Genomic DNA, 22046 nt, shown 5'->3' on the forward strand with positions numbered 1-22046 from the left:
CACAGTGAAATTCTAGCATAGATTTAAATAATACAATTTAAAAAATTAATTTAAGTTTTATATAGTACTGATAATTAAAATAGGAGACTGTAACACTTTTTCCTCTATTACCAAACTGCCAATATTGACATCTAATTTTAACATGAGTACACATCTAAAAAGGTAGCCTCAAATTTTTGTTGCTATTCTAAAGCACAGTCTGATTTGTAACAGTTTTTTAAATTCTTTCAAATTGTTAAAATCATTTAGTCAGGATTCTACCAGAATCTTCTTTTTCTTTTAAACTGATGGCAGAAGTTGGACCTTTATGACGTAATGGATAAATTCCCAGTTTGTACCTAGTTTAAAGCTCCTTAGGTGAATCCCTCTCTTTTACTTCCTTGCTAAAACCTGAGGTCCTCATTGCCCTCCCACCATCCTCCCCAAGATACTATTAAGGTATATTTTGCATATAAACAGAATAGTTTTCCAAACTGCTTTTTCATATGTACTAGGGAAAAAAAAAACATACTAGTTTATAAAGACAGAAAAATGCTTAAGTTACAATGTAAAAGTTATTGAATAAAGAAAGAACAGACCACAGGTAGGCTCATTTCTATATAATCCTTCTATTTTAGATAAAGATATATATTTCTAGAAAAACTCACTGGCTTTTCCTTTCTCATAAATTGCTACAATGAATACCTATACTTTGAAATGCAAAAAATAGAAAAATCAAAATTAAAAAAAAAAAAAAAGGCCAGTCTGTCCCTGTTCATGATTGCCTGTTTGTCCAGTAAGGCCTGGGTCCCTAGGTAAGTTATCCGCTCTGCAGGAGCTGATTGAAGCAGTGCATGTGAAACTCGGAAGGCTTCAGAAGGAACTAAATAGCGTGGACACAATAACACGATAAAATGTCAGTCGAGAATCTGAAAAAAAGGGTAGATGTCATGGAAAAATCATTAGATATTTCTTCCCAGAACATCTAAAACAATGGGTAAATGAGCCTAAATGTCCAAATCTAGATCCTACATTTCAGTTTCAGAAAATTAATTTCTTAAAGTTTAAAAGGAATGTGTCCATTCTTACAGAGAATTCTGATTACAATTTTTAGCTTATATATTCTATAATGTTTGAAACCAGAAGTAGATGGCCATAGACTAGCATCTCACTTCAGATTTTTTAAAACATTTAAAAATAATCCCTGGCTATGCTAATGATTATAGTGAATTTAATATTTACGTCTCTGACTCAAAAATTTTTAAGAACTTAAAAACTAAAATAATTTTCAAAAGTTTCACTCATTGATAGTAAAGAATTCCTTTTACTTCATTGAAAAAATATAGCAGCAAGAAAAAATATATATATCCTTTAACATTCAACTATGCCAAAGATCTAAAATGGAAGATTCTTTACACAGACACAAACTCAAACTCTCTTTCCACTCTACTGTACTTAGTCAAAGTGGCCCAGTCTAGTGACAAATAGATTTATGATTTTTTCTCATGTTCAATTTTTGGAATTGTACAACAAATATTTCCAAAAATAAACATAATAGTTTTAATTAAACACATGGATCAAATTATCTATAATATTATCTAGACAGCTGTTAAAAATTAATGATTATAAAAGATCTTTCTTTTATATTACTTAATGATCTCCATATGGAGATTTTTTTTTTTTTACTGTAAAGTTTAATAACATTTTATACACAAAAGAAATGTGTTCATTCTATGTAGTTTTGTTTAGTTTATTCTGCTATGGTAGCAGTTTGAGAAAACCTAGAGGGCACCTCCTAGACCTAAAACTTATTCATTAGTATGAAATAACTCACTTAGGTTCTTTTACATACCCACCAAAAAAAGGCAACAAAGAGAAAGGAAAAAATAAAGACCTATCTTTCTGACTCTATTTTTACTACTTTGACATATAATAATGATCTATACAGAATTTTTTTATATGTAAAGAATAAAGTTCTGTTAGTCCCAAAATAATTGATGATTCAAAATGGTTTATAATTAAAGTCATAGTAAAATAAAATGAGTATCAAAGAATGTGTGTATACATGTTTAAAGTCAAAAATAGTAGTTTAAAATATACTCTATAATTAGATTACAGACAGTAAAATAAAGTGTACATATACATGTACACAATAAAAATAATAGATCTATTAAAGTTTCATTTTATAAAATCAGATCGATTCATGGAGTGAGTACTATAGCATTTTCATTATAGATTTTTCCTGCATTTTTTGTGTCTACTGAATTTAAGAAAAAGCACAAAAAAAAACTCAGGGATCTCTGAATTCTGTTGTTCTCATGACATTAGTTCTTCTGACCTTTGGTGCTTAGTTTTCTGTTACCTTATCTTAAAACAGAGGGGAGACACACATACAGATGAATTAAGTGATAAATCTAAGATGAGTTCAAGAGCTTTAAAATGCATATTAATGAAAAAGAAGTTTTAAAAGACAGCGTAAGTCATTTTTTCATGGAGAACTGTTGGCATTGTTTGAATTCCAAAACAATTTTAAGCCAGTAATTTTACTAAATTTCTTTTAGCACACATTTACAACAGCTTATCTACCTTATGACAGCTGCAAGATTCTTACATCTTTCCTATGCAGCACTGGAAGCTACATTTCTAATGGGCAAAAATTTAAATATTATGTTAACTACTATTTGAATGTAACAGAAATGAACTGAGGTAAGTTTTTTTGCTTGTTTGTTTGTTTGGTTTGGTTTTAAATTGTAGTATTACAGGTCTAATCTCAAGAAAAATGACAAACACTGGAGAAATAACACTAACTCTTAGATGGAATCTAAGTAATAAAACACCATTATTCCTGGAAAATGTGTATCAACTATTCACATAAATGGTATATGTTAATAATTACCCACTAAGAGACATGACTTTTCTATTTAGGAGAACAATCAAAAATTTGGAATCCAAAAAAATTTAGCACATTAATTCCTAGAATAATTTGTATAACTTTTATAGATGCCTATTATGCCTATAAATGCCTATTATAATTTTTTAACTCTGACAATGACAAAATCCAGGTAAGTCTCATTCTTAATGGGAGATATACGTATTGATATAATATAACATGATAACTAATTTTAAGAATACCTCCTAGTAGGACAGGCAATCCAACCATTTCTCATGTCGTGATTGGAATATGACATTTCTGTGCGCCAACCCCATCATATGTCTTTCTGAAAAACATGCCACAAATTTGGACCAATCAATAAAGTAGTTGGTCAAGGCTAATTTATCTAAAAATAAAAATGTCATCCAATGTAACTAAATTGATACATCCAAGAAAAAACAAAGTTTACACTAAAATAAAGACAAAATGGTATAATGATTATTTCTATGTGCATATAAAGTCACCACTACTCAAAAATTTTTTCCATCAATACCTTAACACATTGTAACTAAAGAATAATTTCTTTCAAAAAAAAGGGTGAGATGTTCACCTTTGGTTTACAGAATGACTATTGCAAACAAAAGTTAGGAATATATATTGCTTCCTAATTCTACTCAGTTAAATCTTTACTTACAAGCTTCTCCAAATGAGTCTATAGCTTGAGAAAATAATCACTTTTAAATTAACCTTTTTAAAAAAGAGAATTAGCCTATCATTGCCTAGGTCTGAGAAAAGTCTTGAAAAATTAAAGGACACTTACAAAATATAATTATATAAATAAAAACTTGAAAAATTTCTTCTAACCAAACATCTATAATTAAGATAATTTTCCTTACCAAACCCTTAACCTAATTGAACTAAGAAATATTTCAGTATCTTAACTTAAATAATTTTACTATATTTAAATGATACTTTAAAAGGAATGAGGTATTTTGAATTTTGTGGGATATTTTAATAAAAAATGTTTGTTTAGTCATTGACATATATCTTTTATGTATATACTAATAGTTTTTTCTATAATGTAATCTATGGAATTCCACATACATATGCCTTGTTTTTAAGAAAAGCCTGTATTGAAAGACAAATCAATGATAATTTATAGTTAAAAATAATTTTTCATTTTATAAAAAAAGCCATAGAATTTTTTAGCCCAAGTATGTCACAAATAACGCACATGTAATGCAACGTACAAAAAGGTGATTTACATTCACTTTCTAAATAGAGTACCTAACACGTAAAGCTGTAAATACTACCATTTTAAGAAAACAATTTTATATGAAATTATATAGCTTCACCATTACATTCAATCCCTTGGTTCAAATCCAGCTAGTGTTAGTAACACTATAAAATGTTTCATACTTAATATAAACACTCTTCCTAAAGCTCACAAACATCATGAAACTCTCTCATATATAAAAATTCTTTAAAATACAGTCCATCTACTAACTGTCATCTTTAAATTACCAGGTATAGAGCTCAAATAACAGACATGGTAAACCATAATGTATGGCTCAAAACAAACAGCAAAATGAGTATATTACCATCATTAGATGTTAACTTGATGAGTTAACATCTAGAACACCTAGAACACCCTTCCAGTCCCAATTCAATTCCTCTTAAACAGATGACTATTCCCAAAACACACACTCACACACATATCCCACACCTACAGTCAATACTACCATTCCCCTTTTTCATATTTTGGTCTTCCTAAATGCAAATAAAGACAAGTCAAACTGCCTTTTTTCACCATGGAAAATAATTCTGCATTTAAGAGGGATGAGCTTGCTGAACTACCACGCAAAACATATGTATTCTTAAGACTATTTTTTTTACTTCAATTAAAGGCTTATCCCATTTAAAAGAGTTTTAAAGTGGAATTATTTTAACTATAGGTACAGTTTTCAAAGTTCGGTTCAGGGATTTTCATCTGGTACCTGTCCTGGGCAAAGGTCAAAAGTACTTTAATACTACTAGTAACACATTATCTGCCTTTTCCACTCTCATTCTCTGAGTATACAGTAGAACTTTTCAGAGACTACATGACCTGTAATAATATCACTCTGATGACTAATAAAATATATGCTTGTATATTTAAAATTCTTCGTTTTTAATTTCAAATGCCAAAAATATCAATAGACATAACAACACAAACCAACAGTGCTTTGGTAGCCCAAATAATTTTTTTTCATGGAAAACCAGAAAACCTGCTAGACAAATTCTAAAACAGCTATAACACTCTGAATAATTTCTAAGAGAATAAGGGTCCACAGACCAGAATTTGAGAACTACTGACCTAGAGGAAATTTGGTCCCCTCAAATATTGCTTTTAATTTCGGTTAAGGGAATCATATACTATGTTCCCTCCTTCCTACTATTTTATTTTTCACAGCCCAAAGACATGTATCTCCATCCATTTTAATTTTATTACACTTTTAAATCCAAAACAACCTATGATGAGCATTAAGCACTTTTGATAAGTTGTTTTAAATAAATTTACAGCAGTCAAAAATTTTCATGAAAATGTTTATCTAGCACTTTATACTTCTTTAAATCTGCTTTCTTCAACTACCAGCATTCCAGAGAAACCATTTTAATCTTAATTTGAATTATTGATTTTACTTTAGAATCATGTCAATGGTATTATCTATTATCTCATTTTAATAGTCAGTAGTTCAACCCAACAAATGTATTCAATTCTTATGAGCTAAGCAAAAATCACAATCACCATTCATAATTATTTTCATGAGATATTCTCTGAATTCAAATCAAATTCCTAAGTAACCTTGTAGAATATAATCACTTTTCAGTGAAGATTTCCTCTACTTAAAGAAGACTAAGATTAGCCAAAAATATAAATATGCACATCTGCTTAAATTTTGCCCTTTGAGTTGCCAAAAACAATAATCAACCCAAATGAACTCCAGAAAAAGGAAATCTCTTAAAATTATCAATAAAGAATGAAAAAGCCAAGGCACCAGGAGAACTCTTGCTCTTTCTCCTTCATTTAGTGTTTCTACTTCTCACAGTCAATATTCCTTTTCTGTTACCTCATATCTCAGTTTATACATAATGAATTAAAAACTATTTACCTCCCTTGTGGGAAGGGAGACCTCTTCATGACCCTTCTCTACAATAAAATAAGAATAAAACTTTTCCATTACAAACCAATTCTCTACTGTATGTCTACAATAAAATTTTCTATTGGGAACTGATTCAGTTTCCCAATTTCTAATTCCCAAAGAGGAATCTGATTAGTTCTTGGGAAAAGTAAACATTTTCAACCTTCAATTTCCTCATCTGAAAAATGAGGAGATGACCTACCTCCTAAAGTTGTCATAACTCAACAAGTCTTAAAACATAAGCCTGGTAGAAAAAAGAGGGGAAAGGGAAATTTTTAGCAGGAAGGAGTATGAATGGCATGTTCAGAAAGCCACAAGTGGATCTGGCTAACAGAGTTGGTTTGTAAGGGCAGTCGGTAGGAGAGAAGCTTGCTAAGCAGAAGTCAGGCCAAGGGGGACACTGTCAACTATGCTAAGGAATGTGTGGTTTCCACCCAGTATGAAAGGAAAAATCACTGAGGGGGTTTACCGAAGAATGGGAACACAGAAGAAAAATACATTGAGAGAAAGAGGTAGACAAGATTATGAGTTCAGTTCAATTGAGTTTGGGGAATGCTTAGTTTGAACTGAAAATAAAGGTTTATACCTAAAGAGAAGACTAAGAGAACGATTTAGCAATCTCAACATACAGGAGTAGCTGAAGTCAGAACTCTAGCAGTTGTTAGGTGGTCCCTTCAAGCCAGTTTCTTAAAAAAAATTTTGTTGTCGTTTTAGATACAGGGTCTCGTGCTGTACCCCAAGCTGTAGTGCAGTGGCACAATCATAGCTGACTGTAACCTCAAACTCCTGGGCTTAAGTGACCCTCTCACCTCAGCCTCCCAAATAGCTAGAATTACAGGTGTGCTCCACCACACCCAGCCAATTTTTAATTTTTTTTCTTTTTTAGAGACAGGGTCTTGCTATGTTGCCCAGGCTGATCTCAAAATTCTGGCCTCCGAAAGTGCTGGAATTATAGGAGAGAGCCACCACGCCCAGCCTCAAGCTACTTTGACCAATCTCAACAGAAACATCCATCCATCTCTTTTACCTATCCAGCTCTGAAACTAAAGTTCCATAAACTGTTTATTCTTATTGTGTAATTCATCCTTATAGCATGTATTCCTTCAAAAAAAAAAATGTCAGTTTGGGTCCCATAATTTATCTCAAAACTCATTACTGGAGCCATCACCTGTAGAATAATACTGATCTAGGGTACTGCTGTAGTAATCTGAGTAGACTTCAAATACTCAAGGGCTATTATGTTTGGATTTTTAAATCTTATCCATACTTGTTTACATAAGTGGGAAAATACATGAATTTGCATATTTTAGGGGATCTTTTTACTTTAAAGGTAAATTGTTATATATTTCTTGACAAAATGTGCATTTATTGATGTTACCATTTTGTATTTAAATATATGGGGGAAAAGGTAATTCCCAGTTCCTCAAGTAGTCCTAAAGAGTTAATTTGTGATGCTTTGAAGTGAATGAGAAATAAACACTGGTGGTTTTGCATCCCATATAAATCACTAAAGGATACAGGCCTACAAGAGCAACTTTTACTATGTTGTAGTCTAAAACAACATTACATTCAACAATTTGCTACAATAGAGGTAGTACAGAGAGTAGTGGTTAAGAATACAGGTTTTGATACCATAGTGCCCAGATTCTAACATTGGCCCTGAAATTTACTAGCTGATCATCTCTCTGTACTTCTAGTTTCCTCATGTAGAAAATGGAGATAATAACAATAACTACCTTACAGACATAGTGTGAGAATTAAACTAGTCAAAATATGTAAAGTCCTTAGAAGAGTGTTGGGTTCAAATGTTAACTATTATTGTACATTATCTGGGAACACATTATCTTCTTTTAAGTGAAGGGGTCTTTTACTGTGTGGTTTTTCAAGAATTTTATCATTCTCAGTATGAGGAATGTGGCCTACCATTTTTCCATCATGGAATCCACACAACACTGAGCCTAGTATTTCAAGGTGGGTATAATTTGAAGGTCTTACATAAAAAGAGCTTGAACCTTCATATTCTCTCTCTTTAATTATCACTTGTGAATATATAAAAAAATCCAAGGGTTATCTCTAGATATTGACACTGGTAATTATTCATGAATACTTTAATGATTATCCCTGCCATTTATTGGTTCTTATACTTTCTCTCTCTTTTTTATAGTATATATTATTTTTAGGTATCAATCATGAAAACCAAAAAGCAATAGCCTGGGACCACTATCAGATTATGTATCCTTACACCTCTCACTCGTCCCTCTCACTGTATCACTGTGTAAAACACAGTCCGTTGCAGTGATGAATTTGAGTCATCAAGAAAAGATTATCTTAATACATATTCTCTTTAAGAAGGCATTTCAGAAAGATTATTTTTAAAAAATAAAAAGCTTTAAATTTAAATGAGTGACTTTTAGTTATCTTGTCTAAGTTGTTAACTCTTCTAGTTTAAGTAAAATCTTATTTTATTGTATACCATTATCAACATCTGATTCTGTGTAACACATATATTTCCAATGCTGATAGATGATCTTTTTACAAAGATACTCTGCTGATATGCTGACAGCAAATTCTGTTGAACAAAATATCCTGTATAACAAATTGCCCTTCATCTTGACCCATGCAAGTATCTTTGCTGTAACCAAAAACTGTTTTTGAGACATGTTGTAAAAACTCAAGGAATAAAGAAAAAGCTAACCACCAGAAGCTTTATAAGCAGCTCCAGGTTGATTTAAGTTTTGTCTATGTGTATATGTGATGGACAATATTAACAACTTGATTTAAGTAGTATGTAATTGGAGACATAAGATTTGACAGACATGACAGACACAAAATTTCTTTCATATCAAATGATCAATGATTACTGCCTTACAGATTCAGGTTCTCATTTCTGTTTGTTCCTATAAATTAAGAGAAAACCAAACTTGTCCCCAATTTCACCCTAGCTACCTAAGGAAATTCCAACTATTGTTATTTCTTACTACCTTGCTTTCTTTTTTCTTAACTTTTTATCAATTAAAATTAAGGAATGGGAAAGAACATTACTGTATTAATAGTAAAAGTGACAATGGTAGTAGTGACAAGAATAACAGCAGTAGGAATAATAAGAATAATAAGAATAAAAAATAAAGGTGGTTTTCATTTTTTTTTGAGTGTCTAGAATGTATAAGCACTATGCAAAATATATTTATACATTATCTCAGTACAACAATCCTATGAGGAAAATATTATTCCCATTTTGCATATTAGAAAAACTGAGGTTCAGAGAGGTTAAATAACTTGTTCAAGATCACAAAGCTTGTAAGTGGTAGAACAGAAATGCCAACCAGGTCTGCCTTCAGACCGACACTATTCAGAACCCTGACTTCTGCTAGTATATTCTGCAATCAAAACAAGCATTGCTTTATAGAAATTGTGATAGAAATATTAACTCTAATTTGGGAAGAAAACTCCCTTATCAATTATATATAAGCAGTTACTCTAAAAAATTGTTTAACTACCAAGAGAATCTAAGTGAGCAGTGTGACACCTCAGCTACTACTCAGAACAGAATTAACTTTGGCCTTCATTCCCTCCATCCTTTACCTTTAATTGATAAGAAAATCATTTTCATTTGAAAAGGAAATAAATCAGGTAACATTAATTTTTAAAAAAAATAATTGCTGATTTTAAAGGATTAAAAAATGGGTAACATATGATTTAGAATAGACACAGGGAAAAGAGCACTCATATACACTGTGGATGAGAGAAGAAACTGATACAACCACTCATCCTGAAAGGTAATCTGCCAATAGGTAGCAAATTTTAAAAGCAAATACCGTCTGGACCTCAAAATTTCACTTTTAGAATATATTCCCAGGAAATAATTCTGAGAGTTAAAGAAAAAAACAAAAAACGTGGCATGGCAATAGGGAATTATTACAGGGATGTTTATAATACTGAAATATCAGAAACAACCTAAATATGCAGCAATAATTAATAGGTCACACAGACCATGGCACATCAATACAATGGAATACAAAATAGCTTTTAAAAATAACAATATAATCTGTATTTACTGCAGAGTAATATATACGAGACAACTTTAAATAAGCATAACATAAAACAATACAATGAGCTATTTTAATATTGAAATAAGTACATTTATACCTCTACACATATGCATTGACAAGTCTGAAATGAAACTGACCAAATTAATAACAACAGATTACGTAGTTAGGATAACTCTGAAAATGTACACTTTAAAGAACACCTTTCCATTCTGTTTAAGTTCCAATCAACATGTATTACTTTTATAAACAGAAAAAGGGGTCATTTTCATCTTTAAAACAAAAGAAACAATCAAGATCACTACCAAGAAGTATCTACAAAAATATTCATTAAAACATAACACAAAAAGCAAAAAACAGAAATAACCTAAATACCAAATAAACTAATTTATACATATTTCCCAGCCATGAAGAACTAATGTTCTGTAAGATTATTTCTTGTCTCAGGATAACATTCAAAGTATAATAAGTGAAACCATATATGAAGTATAACTTTTTTATAAAATAAAACAATTTTTTACAGAAAAGGCACTGAAAACATTCACTCAGGTATAAACAGTAATTGATTTATCTTTGGGTGATAGATGGGTAATTTGTGATTCTGCCATTTGTGCTTTATTGTGTTTTCCAAGGTTTCTTTAGTGAAGATGTATTGATTTTGTCATTTAAAAAGTAATGTAAAGAAATAAAAGGATTCTCCACCCCTCATCTACTTATACTTGAAACAACAAGTATTCTATACCCAATACTTCAAATGAAAATTATTCTGTTTAAAACACGTATGAATGATGGCTAAAAGAAACAAAAGGTTTTCTAAAATTGAATAGTCCTATTAAAATGTAAAGTATCATCCTATAAATTAAATATTTAAGGGTGCTTTTTTAAAGACAGGTGAATTTCTGTACATTAAGAGCTACGTTTAAATAATTGTTTGCAGGTAATTCAAGGTCATCCTAAGTACCACCAGGACTTCCTGGCATAAGATTTCCTACACAAGATCACAATTCTACAATTGTGAGGTCTTACAACACCTAAGACTTCTGGGTGGACTACTGTCTTCACTAGCTGCAAAAGGACTGCAAGGTTAGGAAAAAAGCACTATCATACTGTCCACTTACCCTGACCCTTAAAATATGACTTTACTACTACCAGTTCCTTATTTACCCAAGTATCTCCTTGTCTATTACAAACTGGTTTTGGTCTAAGAGCTGCTTTATTCTAAGATAAAAATTAAAAAAAAAAATCCTCTTCCCAAAATTTGGCCACATCATTTATTACTTAATGATCCTTTTAAGGTATCTGTATCCCAAAATGTTTAATTATGTCATAAATTGCTCACACTGTGCAGCTTAATAAATAACCTAGCTATGGTTACAATATATACAATTTGAAATATTCTAATAAATTACTTACATAAAAATTATTTTTACTAGAATGTTGAAATATTTTTAAAAACTGTTTTCAGAAACCTAGAGATAGCTACTTAAAAATCAATAAATTACATAGTTAGGAAATTTGTTCTATTTTTTTGCATGGCCCTTCTCCCACTGCCATATTAGACCACCATTACTTAGCATCATAGTCTGGAATTTAAATTTATTTTAACCAAAGGTAGAATGTGATTTGCAAGGGTCCCTTACTTATAAAGTCCTGAATATGAATGGCCTCTACCCCAACACTGAAAGTCCACAGATAATTTTCCTTTACTATCTGCTGCTGCCAACTGAGATTTAATCTCCTTTCAGGATTACCTCTTAGTCAAACTGTCAGCAAACTTCTTCAGATAACTCTAGCCATTGTCATTCCTGGCTTCTAAAAGAGAGTGATAAAAGACAAACACAAATAAAATTTGGGACTGAGGGGGAAACAGGAAGGCGAGAAAGGTAAACACCACTGAAATCATTGCATTCTACCTTCAGCTCCCACTGCAGAAAAAGTCAACCAACCTAGCCTTTCCTTACATACTTTTTGTCACAAATTCTCTTCATGCCCTTTACCCCAAATAGGCTCCAAGGAAATGATTTTCAGTCTCTGGGTTCCCAAAGATCCACCACTGGTATCTTTCCTTGGACTGAGTCTTCCCCAAGAATCTTTTTATTCCTTCTCCAAATCCCCATCTGGATTTACATAAGCTCTCTGAAAAACCTTAAAAATATATAAAAGACTTGCTCTGAAGACAGGAAAAGAAGAAGAAATGCTAACATTATTTTGCGTTTGAGTTAGCTGAAGAAAAAAGAAATCCTAGTCACAAAGAGTGTATGATAACAAGAAGCTAATAATGGACCTATGGAAGAGAACAGAGATGAAGGCCTAATGCCAGGAAATACTGAGTGTTTTCTAGGTATTTACAAAGGAAGAGTTCTAATCCGTCCCTTCGGCTTTCAAACTAGAAAGCCTGTTCTCCAGATCTGACTCCTACTCTTGTGGCCCCAGCTAGCACATTGCTCGGGTCACTGTCCAGGTCATTAAAGCTACCATCAGAAGACAGGCATGTGTCCTTTTGAAATCCTAAACTAGTGCGCAGAAGATATTTTTCTACAGAAACATTCTTATAAGAGGTGGCTAGATCTCATAACACCATCAGCACTACAGCTCATGTAAAAGGCTACTACAGAATAGATTAGGAACCCATTACATAAAATACTCCTAGAAAGAATAAGTGTTCCTAGTCTCCCTCAACTCCAAAAAAAAGCACAACTTGAAAAAAAATCAACTCTTGGATCCTTGCTCATTTGTATTTCATGAACCACCTATACTTCTAATTTCCATGTAGAAAGCAATTTCCTTTCTTCCTATAAAAAAATTAATCTCCTTTTTCTAAACTTACATATCCTGAGTAGCAGATTGCCTGACTGCATCAGTCCAAGCCATTGCTAGAAGGCAGTCCCAATAGTAGGATGACAGTAATTTCACACATATCTTCTATTTAAGCAGTCACACATGTTATGACACTGCCTAAATGCCAAAGTATGAGCAAAGAACTTTTATAAACCTAAGTTTCACTGGAAGAGTACCTTAAAACTAAAGGAAAATTCTAATTCTGAATTTGTTACTTCAAAGGCAGGGTAGTAATATACTAAATTTTTTTTCTACCTTTAAAAACATAACTATATAAATTTTTCACTACTTTAAGGAAATACAAAGGGATGATTCCTACTCCATTATCTGTAGGCCAACTTAATTATTCTATATAACATATTCACAAATGTATCTTTTTTCTAGGCCCTTGACTAAATGCTCCAATAATGATAACTTCTAAGTCAGTGCATAGTCATATCAACAGTTAAAAGATATTATTTTTCCATTTCACCATAATAAGCTAATGGTGGAGACCTGGACTTCCTACTTTTAGGTCAGACTCAAGTTACTCATATTAAATAACACTTAAATTTAATCAATTGTAAACTCTGATAACTTCCGTCATATTTTTAAATGAAGGGAAACATTTCACATATAGTCACATCTTAGTTACTAGAGATCTGACTGATGCTCATGCAGCTTTTATTTCTCCTTCCAACGTCCACTTTTGGTTCTTTTTCACTTCTTGCCCATTGAAGAGATAAAAGAATTATAACATGAGATGATGAAAAAAGTAGACAAGTCCAAGTTATTAGAAAGATTCACCTAGTTCAACTTTCTACCTGATAAATGATCCCTCCAACAATACTGAGGTACAGACAATCCCTTCTATTCAGAGAAATGCTTGGGATCACCACTTCTTTGGAAGAAGTCTACCTACCACTTACATTTACATCTAGCCTTGGGCATCTGGACCGGACACACATCCTTTGGGAGACAATATAATCAATTTGAAAGCAACAGACCAAGTTATCTTCAAAAAGCAGAGGCTTAAGGCCATTTAATTTCATCACTATCTTCTGCGTAGAAGTATACCACTGTGTTGGTGAGGGAGGAATTAAAACAGACCTAGTTCTGTCATTCATTTATAGCAAGCCAACAACTGTAAAATATGCCCTTAATAGTTAAACTAAACCATTCTGCTCATTAACATTTCTGTAAGAGCTGGATAATAGCAAAAGGGTTAAATCACAGCCTGGTATCAGATCTAAAGATTGTCTTTCAATTATTTACATTTATATTTATATATTATCATATTATATATTTCTATTATTTGTCTACTCATTACTAAGATAAGGGTTATCATTTCACTCTTTAGCCTCAAGTGACAAAGAACACTACATAGATAAAAGTGGGTGAATATCATCATTTAAAACTCTAACATTATAGTCATTTAATGCTTGTCTGCTCTAGTCTCAAAGCACATCTAAAAATCATTTTGAATAACCAACAGAGTACTCACTTTATTTTACTATATAAGATTTACATAGTACAGGTAAAGGAAAATCTGATAAAATAAATATAAAAATAAAATTCTTAGTAATATGCATACTTAGTTACTATAAAGAAAAATGTATGCTTACATGACCAAAATAGATGATGATGAGAGATATCATATTTGGTGGCAAGATCTTAAAAATTAACAAATCTAGGTGAAAGGTAATACGAGTTCTTTGTACTATTCTTTCAACATTTCTATTCTGAAATTGCTTCAAAATAAACCAAAATTTAAGCAACTAAAATCAGAGCAAGAAAGAAAATATTTAAAACGTTTTCTTTAATACTACCAATATTTAATAAATAATCCAGAGGCCTTAAATGTTAGTATTTCTCCACATTCTTTTGAATATCTTTTCTTCTAAACTGTGATAAAAGAAAAAAGAAATCTACCAACTCAAATATACTCTTATTAATAAAAATAATCATGGTCTTTACACTGTGTACCAATATTAAAATGGCACAATCAAGAAGTTCTTAAATTATATTTATAAACACTAGATTTATGAGAAAAATTATTCTGTGTAAAACATAAAATTCCTAAGAATGTCCCATAAGTGAGTTTAGAAAATAAGTAAAGGGAAATAATTTACAATTTAACATTCCGTTCATATGATTGTCACATGTTGTGTTCCAAACACCCTACTGATGCTATTCACTTTAATGTTAAATTTTGTTCTTAGACTGAATATTTCTTCTTCCATATTACAAACTTATTCCAATTAATATAGTGTTTGAAAGTTAAATAGTATGTCTATAATACCTAGAAATCAGGCCAGAAAAAAAAAGAGTAAAAAATGAACAAAGTATCTGAAATTACTGCGTTAAAGAGTGAAAACGTGTTTATTTCATTTCATTACTTTAAAATCAGGCAAGGAAGTCATTACAGTCCTACGAAGTAATAGTACTATCCTAGATTTATATAACATTTCATACTTTATAAGGTAACTTAAAATCTATAATCTTTAGTCTCACAAAACTTTGGACACTAGGTAAGACAGGTATCAATATATCAATTAAATAAGTTGTATACCTCTTATAATATTAAATTTAAGATAATTTATTGCCTTATTTCCAAATTTTAAACAAGTTTTTCCATTTTATTTATAGTTTTAAAACAAAAAGATAAATAATAAATGCTACATAATATATCATGTTTACTATGAAAACTGTTCTCTAAAAAAAGTCAATCAAGAATGATAGATTAAGCATTTTTAGAACTGACAAACAAGGTTACAAAAATGCAGCTCATTAGAAAGTAAGGAAATAATAGTCAAAACTTAGGAGAATAATATATTGATTAGGCCATTTTATTACTGAAGTACATAGATAATAAAAACACAATAAAAAAAGGAATTCTCACTTATCTTTATAGAATCTATTAATATCTAGATCTATGAAATCCAAAGAAGATGAAAAAAATAAACTTGAGCAACCTATTCTCAGTTTTGTTTTTTCTGAGTTTGTTATTAAAAATAGAAGTATCTTAGTAATATTATAAAGATTCTCTCATTTATAACTTAGTATTGTGCTTTTGAATGATAAAGTGAAGATATGTAATGTATGTATAAATTTAGTAACACTACAGTAAATGAACTGTATTTATTATAGTGTAAATACACTATATTTCGAAATATTTTCATGTCAATAAGCTAAAACCCTATAGATTACCCCAAACCTGCATAATTTTAACCAAATCTGTGATATCTTTCTTTTACCATGTTATTTCTTATTCCAGTACAACCAAGAGAACTTTTATTTTCTTCCAAAATTTCCTTGTCAAAAAAAAAGAGGGAAAACATCCTTTAAGCAACAAAGCATCAACCATATGCTTATTTAACCTCAGCACCATAGTCAGTTTCATTAAAACCCAAAAAATTGCTAAACATAGCAACTGAATTTAAGCTTGCTAACCTACATCATTTAGTAATTCAATTAGAGTATAAATCTGTTTTCTAAATATGTAAATTATATAGAATAAAGACCAATTAATATGACATAAATCTATAAAATACTTCAGAATTGATAATGTTAAGAAATATCACCTTTGATACATACAATAAATCCTATAAGTAAACGGCCTTCATTTTTAAACATCCTAAAATGGGGACAAAACATACCTGGTGTCTGCAACACTACCCTGCAAACAAACACACCTTGCTAATGTGGCTGTCTCATGACACCTATGTAAGAAGGGTCTTCAGTAATGAATTCTCTTCGAATGAGGTCCACAAAGGCATAACCTAAACATGATGTATTATGATTCACAGAAAAGTATATTATGAAATCCAATAAAGCTCTACCCTTATGAAAGATTAAGACTTTCAGTAAAATCCATCCTTGCTTACTTGACATACGTTTATTATGTTGCCAGACAAATATGTTTTTAAAAGACCACCAACAATGGAAGAATTAGATCTGAAATATAAAACATTTTTATATGGTAATACCAATTTTAAATTCTAATTTCTCAGGAAATAACTCCTACAACAATAAATTGTTTCTGTCTAGATTACAAATTAAGCCTAAAAGATACTATATGATTAATAAAATGCTATCTGTCAAAACACAAGTGCTAGCCATCATTGTACAGAACCCTTTAATAGACCTAGCTCACTAAAGTATATACATATAAATGCCAGCTGTCCTTAAATATAAGCTGTAAAACTTTTAACATAAAATATCAAAACAAAAAAGTGAGGGAAATATTTAAATTCAGAAGATAAAACTTATTTCCTACATTCAATGATGCACACTTACTATTAGACAAACTAGATTCAATAGTTTTAGCCTTGTCAATCAAGTAGTCATTTTTAAACAGTACAATAACGTTCTAAATACAATAAACAAGTCATGACTTAGATAATAATATGCCAGAAGAGATCTCAAAATAAATAGCATATGTTGGAAATTATACTGTTGATTTTTAGAGATCAGTAATCATGAAATCACACCAAATTATTAAACCACTAGAAAGTTTAAGTTATTGCAAACTCAATTAATTACATGAAATAGCGGTTTTAACACTGATCCAATATAATTTTCTCTATTTTTTAAACAACTGATTGTTTATATATTTATCAATTTGTATATTTGTCACATTTTAAATTACTTACAATAATAATTTCAAAGTATTTTCAGGTTAAAATTGTATATAATAGTCTCAATTTCTAGTTCTGAGTTACACCTCTATCAAGCACCAACAGGTATTAAGTTGAACCGATGCAATACTAATTATTAACTTTTTTCTGTATTATGTTTTCCATTATAAGTTTTTTAAAAAATACATAAAATTAACATTAGTTCTCTGAAAATAAAACCTGTATATATTTATTTATTTGTTAAAGTCATCACCTAAAACTTGATCATAACTTTTAAAAATCTGTTATAAAGAGCATTTTTAATGATGGCATTAATTTTTCTACAATAATCTGCTAAAAATACTTTAAGCATTATGGTATAAAAATGAAGATACAGAACGCTGAAGGATACCTACCTAAGTAAAACAACAAAAAAATTCCAAACATCTTAATAATGCCAAATCCATGAAAAAATTATACCAATGGGCACCTCATACTTATAGTCATATTAAAAATATCATCTTAAAACAATGTAATTAAATATCTAGTCCAAGACCTATATAGAATTTCAGCTGCGAATTAAATGCAGCAGTATTATTTACTGTAAAAGTGTGTACGCCTTACAAATCAAACGATTTAAATGTAAAAGGATTTAAAGATATACATTCTTTCCATGTATCTGCAAATAAATAATTATATTAAGACTTAACTGTTTTTATTGGAATTCACATTTGCCAACATAAGAGCTTTAGTGGATCATTAAGTAATGATAACATTATACACGGTTTTGGCCCAAAATGACTTTTCTGAAACAGTTCACAAAACATTTCAATGTTTATATTATATTACATAATATAAAATAATATACTAATAGCTATAAAAACTGTAAACATTGTTCCTTCCTAACAAATGCACATTAGGTTTCCCGATATAGAAGTGAAAAAGAAAAAACATGCATACAATGAAAATGTCCTGTATTCTTAATAATCAACAAGTTCATTAAAAATTAGTAATGTGCTATACCCAGCATATCCATACTCAATAACAGAATAACACACCCAGTAACTTAATGTCTTATACATTTGGTTTTTGGCCTTGCTACAGCTTTGTTGAAGCAGTCAGTAAGACATACAGATATCAATCAAAAAGTATTTACTAACCTCCTATTATATACCTTACACTGTGCTAAACATTGATATATTTGTAATTATTTCTATTTTGATTGCTAAATAAATCTCAAATAATCCAATACTGTCAAAAAATTTGTATACAGGAAAAAATTTCCTCAATAACCAATGCATATAAGAATCTTGAAATTTTTAGATAAAAAGCAAAAACTAGTTTTAAAGATTAATGGCATTTAGTATCTTTTATTATTTGTACATATTTTCAAATATGGACTATATTTTGATTTTTCCACACCAAAAGTGTGTTTAAGCATTTCTGGCACTATATGCAACCATAAATAGGAAACAGAAAACTAGCCTAATTTGGTAGGCTTGATAGACTTAGAATTAATAGCATACAAGATAAAGATAAAATATGATGCTTTCAAATAGTGAAATGTTTAATATTCCCATCCATGGCATCCAAAATTATAAGCCCAGCAAGTGATGGTTATGAAAACAATTGCCTAACCCCCATTATATTTATGATAGGGTAATTGTCATTAATATCTTAAAAGCTCTTTTAACTTTCCAGTTTTAAAAATCACCATGGAAATTAAATATTCATCTAAAAAATAAGTTATAGCACAACCCAAAATCAAGGCCAAACCCAACCCTGACTATGACTGATTTCACACAGTTGGAACATTCTGCTTTTTCTATTCCCCTGAAAGACACAAGGTGGGGACACGCAGCACTGCCTTCCAATGGTTTTATTCTACACATATAAACAGTAATAACAAAATATTTTAAATAGGCCACTCCACTTAAAAACTTATCTATCTTCCATGTAATAGCGTCAAAATTATATAAACAACCTAGTTCTTGACATTGATCATTCTAAGTACAGGATAAGCAAAATTAGCATTAGAAAACGAGCAAAAAAACCAAATCATTCCCATTAAAACAGTATTTTTTTATGTACTTTCTTTGAAATTTTTCTGGATATGAAAATTATCAGTATGGAATTACAACTGCAGTGAAACAAAAATTAAATATCTTATTTCTAGATTAAAGCATTTGCAATTTGGTTGAGACATGCAACTACCATTGGGGAAATTATACCTAACAAATTTTAACTATGACTGCAATGCAAAATGTATTAACAAATGAAAACAACTTGAATTATTTAGTATTTTTCAACAGAATTTACTTTATAAAACATTTGAAATAATGTGAAGATTTTAATGTTTTCCTATCAGAGTTAAATTAATATTTCTGAAATAATTTAAAATATTTTATTTTTAAATAAACACAAACTTATTTTTTATATTGCATATAGCCCTAAGAATAATATATTTTAAGTGGACAAAATCAGTAATCTAAATGTAATTACTTTAATTGGAGAAAATTATCTCAGAAAAACAAAACAATTTGAAGTTTATAACTTTCACTTTTTAAATTTAACTATTTTTAAATACATAACTTCTATTACTAGAAAAACTAGGATAATTATAATACCTCTACAATCTAGGCTAGACATCGCCAAAAAGTCAACAGCAATATTTTGTCTCAAATATGTGTATTTGAGATGTGTGCAATGAAAAATAAGTTTATCAAACATGAGCTGAAATTCTTTCCTAAGGTCCAAAAGTGACCTACTGGCCTTGAATAATATTTCTATGATGTGAAAAATTACTCAATTCTGGTATTTCTTTTAAAAAAATCTATTCTCTTATCTCAAAAAGCATTTTCTAAATGAAAATATAATTTCTTTAGAACTTTTGGCATTGCAAACTTATCTCTCCTTACTACCTTCAACTTATTTCACCATTTTCAAATTATCAATCTTCTCTCCTTTTCTTTTACCTTTGCCTTTGTTCCTTTCCTTACCTTTTCTTTTATGCCCTTCTTTGTTTTTGTCTTTTCATATTTCATTCTTTCTTTAAGCCAGCAGCATAAAGAACCAAAGTGGCCTACATCACCAGGTCTGAGATAGGTATAAAAAATAAATTCTTATATTTCTAAGGGAAGAAAAACAAGCCAGTTATCATCTGGGAAAGGATGAGGGGATTTTAACCCACAAGACAAGCCTGTCCAATAAAACTCAGACTTGAATCAAGTGATTATAACTTCTCATGCACACACATAGAGCTCTTGGAAAGCATCCAAAAATTTTTTTTTAGTCTCTTCTCTCCTGCCTAGAAAAAAGTACTAAAAAAAAAAAGAAAGAAAAGAAAGAAAGAAAGGGGGACTATAATAATTCAATCTCTTTCACAAGTCTATTGAACATGAAAATGAAATCTTTTCAAATGAAATCTTTATAAGCTAGGACTTTAAGTGTTTTGACAATTTTTAATTTAATTTAAACATTTAAAGCTGAAGGAAGGTTCAACTCTGTTTTCTACTTACCACAATGTTTGCTCCAATTAATAAAAGTGTCAGTTACTAAATATGTAATTGCTAGATTAGTCAAGAATGAAAACCCTAATTTTTATAATTAAAAAAATTACCAAAGTAATTCTATAAGCCTTTAATAACTTGATTTTCAGCATATCATCCTATTTGAGTAGGTTATTTCCAAACAGATTTTTCTTAAAACAGATTAGCTTTGTTACAATTTATAGATAATACTGATTTTAATTTCACAAAAATCATAAAAATTTATTTGAAGAAAAAAGCACAAGTTTAATGCCTACATGCAAACAAAGCTTTATGCCAAATACCTAAAGTTAAATAAATGATCACCAACTAGGATAGGTGTCCTAAGAGTATGTGTTCAATAACATATCTAATAACAGTAATTTTCATGTTATCTAACAGTTGCTTATAAAAAATTATTACTACCACTACTTACCTATCATATTGCATGTATGTACTTGTTGTAGTTTTATGTTCAAATCCATAACAGTATTCACATTTAAAAGCTTTAGTTACTGATTATATAATAATATTAAAACACTGAGTTGGAAAAACTAAATATCAAAGTGTCTATGGCTACAGATATATTCACAACTTTTAAATATTTATTCTGCTGCTTATTTGAGAATAGAAAGAAACTTCTTTCCAAGTGCTGACCAAATAAGGTGCATGTCTTTTATTGGTATAGATTCAAAAGCATGACTAGAACTTCTTTCTACACTTTCTTCACGTAGGAAATGGCCACGATTAATAGAATACAGCACTGGTGTTGAACGCTATTCTATAAGAGTACATCCGCATACTATTGTCTTGACCATGTTGCAAAGTTCCTGGTCATATCCCAAGTTGTTCAATGTATGTCGCTATTGCTCCTATTACCTAAGCATATGCCAGTCCAATCAGAAAGTACTCTCTGTGTTTTTCTAACTATAACTCAAAATTCAGGTGCCAAACAAGGAAAAAAATAAACATAAATAGATTTTTAAAAGCAAGAAAGATTTCTA

General features: G+C 30.3%; 1 protein-coding gene, 1 long non-coding RNA gene and 1 other non-coding gene across 3 annotated transcripts in view; all 3 read right to left on the reverse strand.

Annotated features, from left to right (window-relative positions):
• Positions 1–22046, reverse strand: part of FBXL17 (F-box and leucine rich repeat protein 17) — a 485075-nt gene that overhangs the window by 398336 nt on the left and 64693 nt on the right. The gene's annotated exons all lie outside the window — the stretch shown is intronic.
• On the reverse strand, positions 584–20551 carry LOC123648461. The gene is made up of 3 exons (XR_006738636.1): positions 20515–20551; positions 3112–3197; positions 584–908 (listed from the first exon to the last, which is right to left on the reverse strand). It is a non-coding gene; the product is annotated as an uncharacterized LOC123648461 (long non-coding RNA).
• On the reverse strand, positions 5094–5152 carry LOC123648730. The gene has a single exon (XR_006738750.1). It is a non-coding gene; the product is annotated as a U7 small nuclear RNA (small nuclear RNA).

Source organism: Lemur catta, chromosome 12, assembly GCF_020740605.2.
Source record: "Lemur catta isolate mLemCat1 chromosome 12, mLemCat1.pri, whole genome shotgun sequence".
Classification (NCBI taxonomy): domain Eukaryota; kingdom Metazoa; phylum Chordata; class Mammalia; order Primates; family Lemuridae; genus Lemur; species Lemur catta.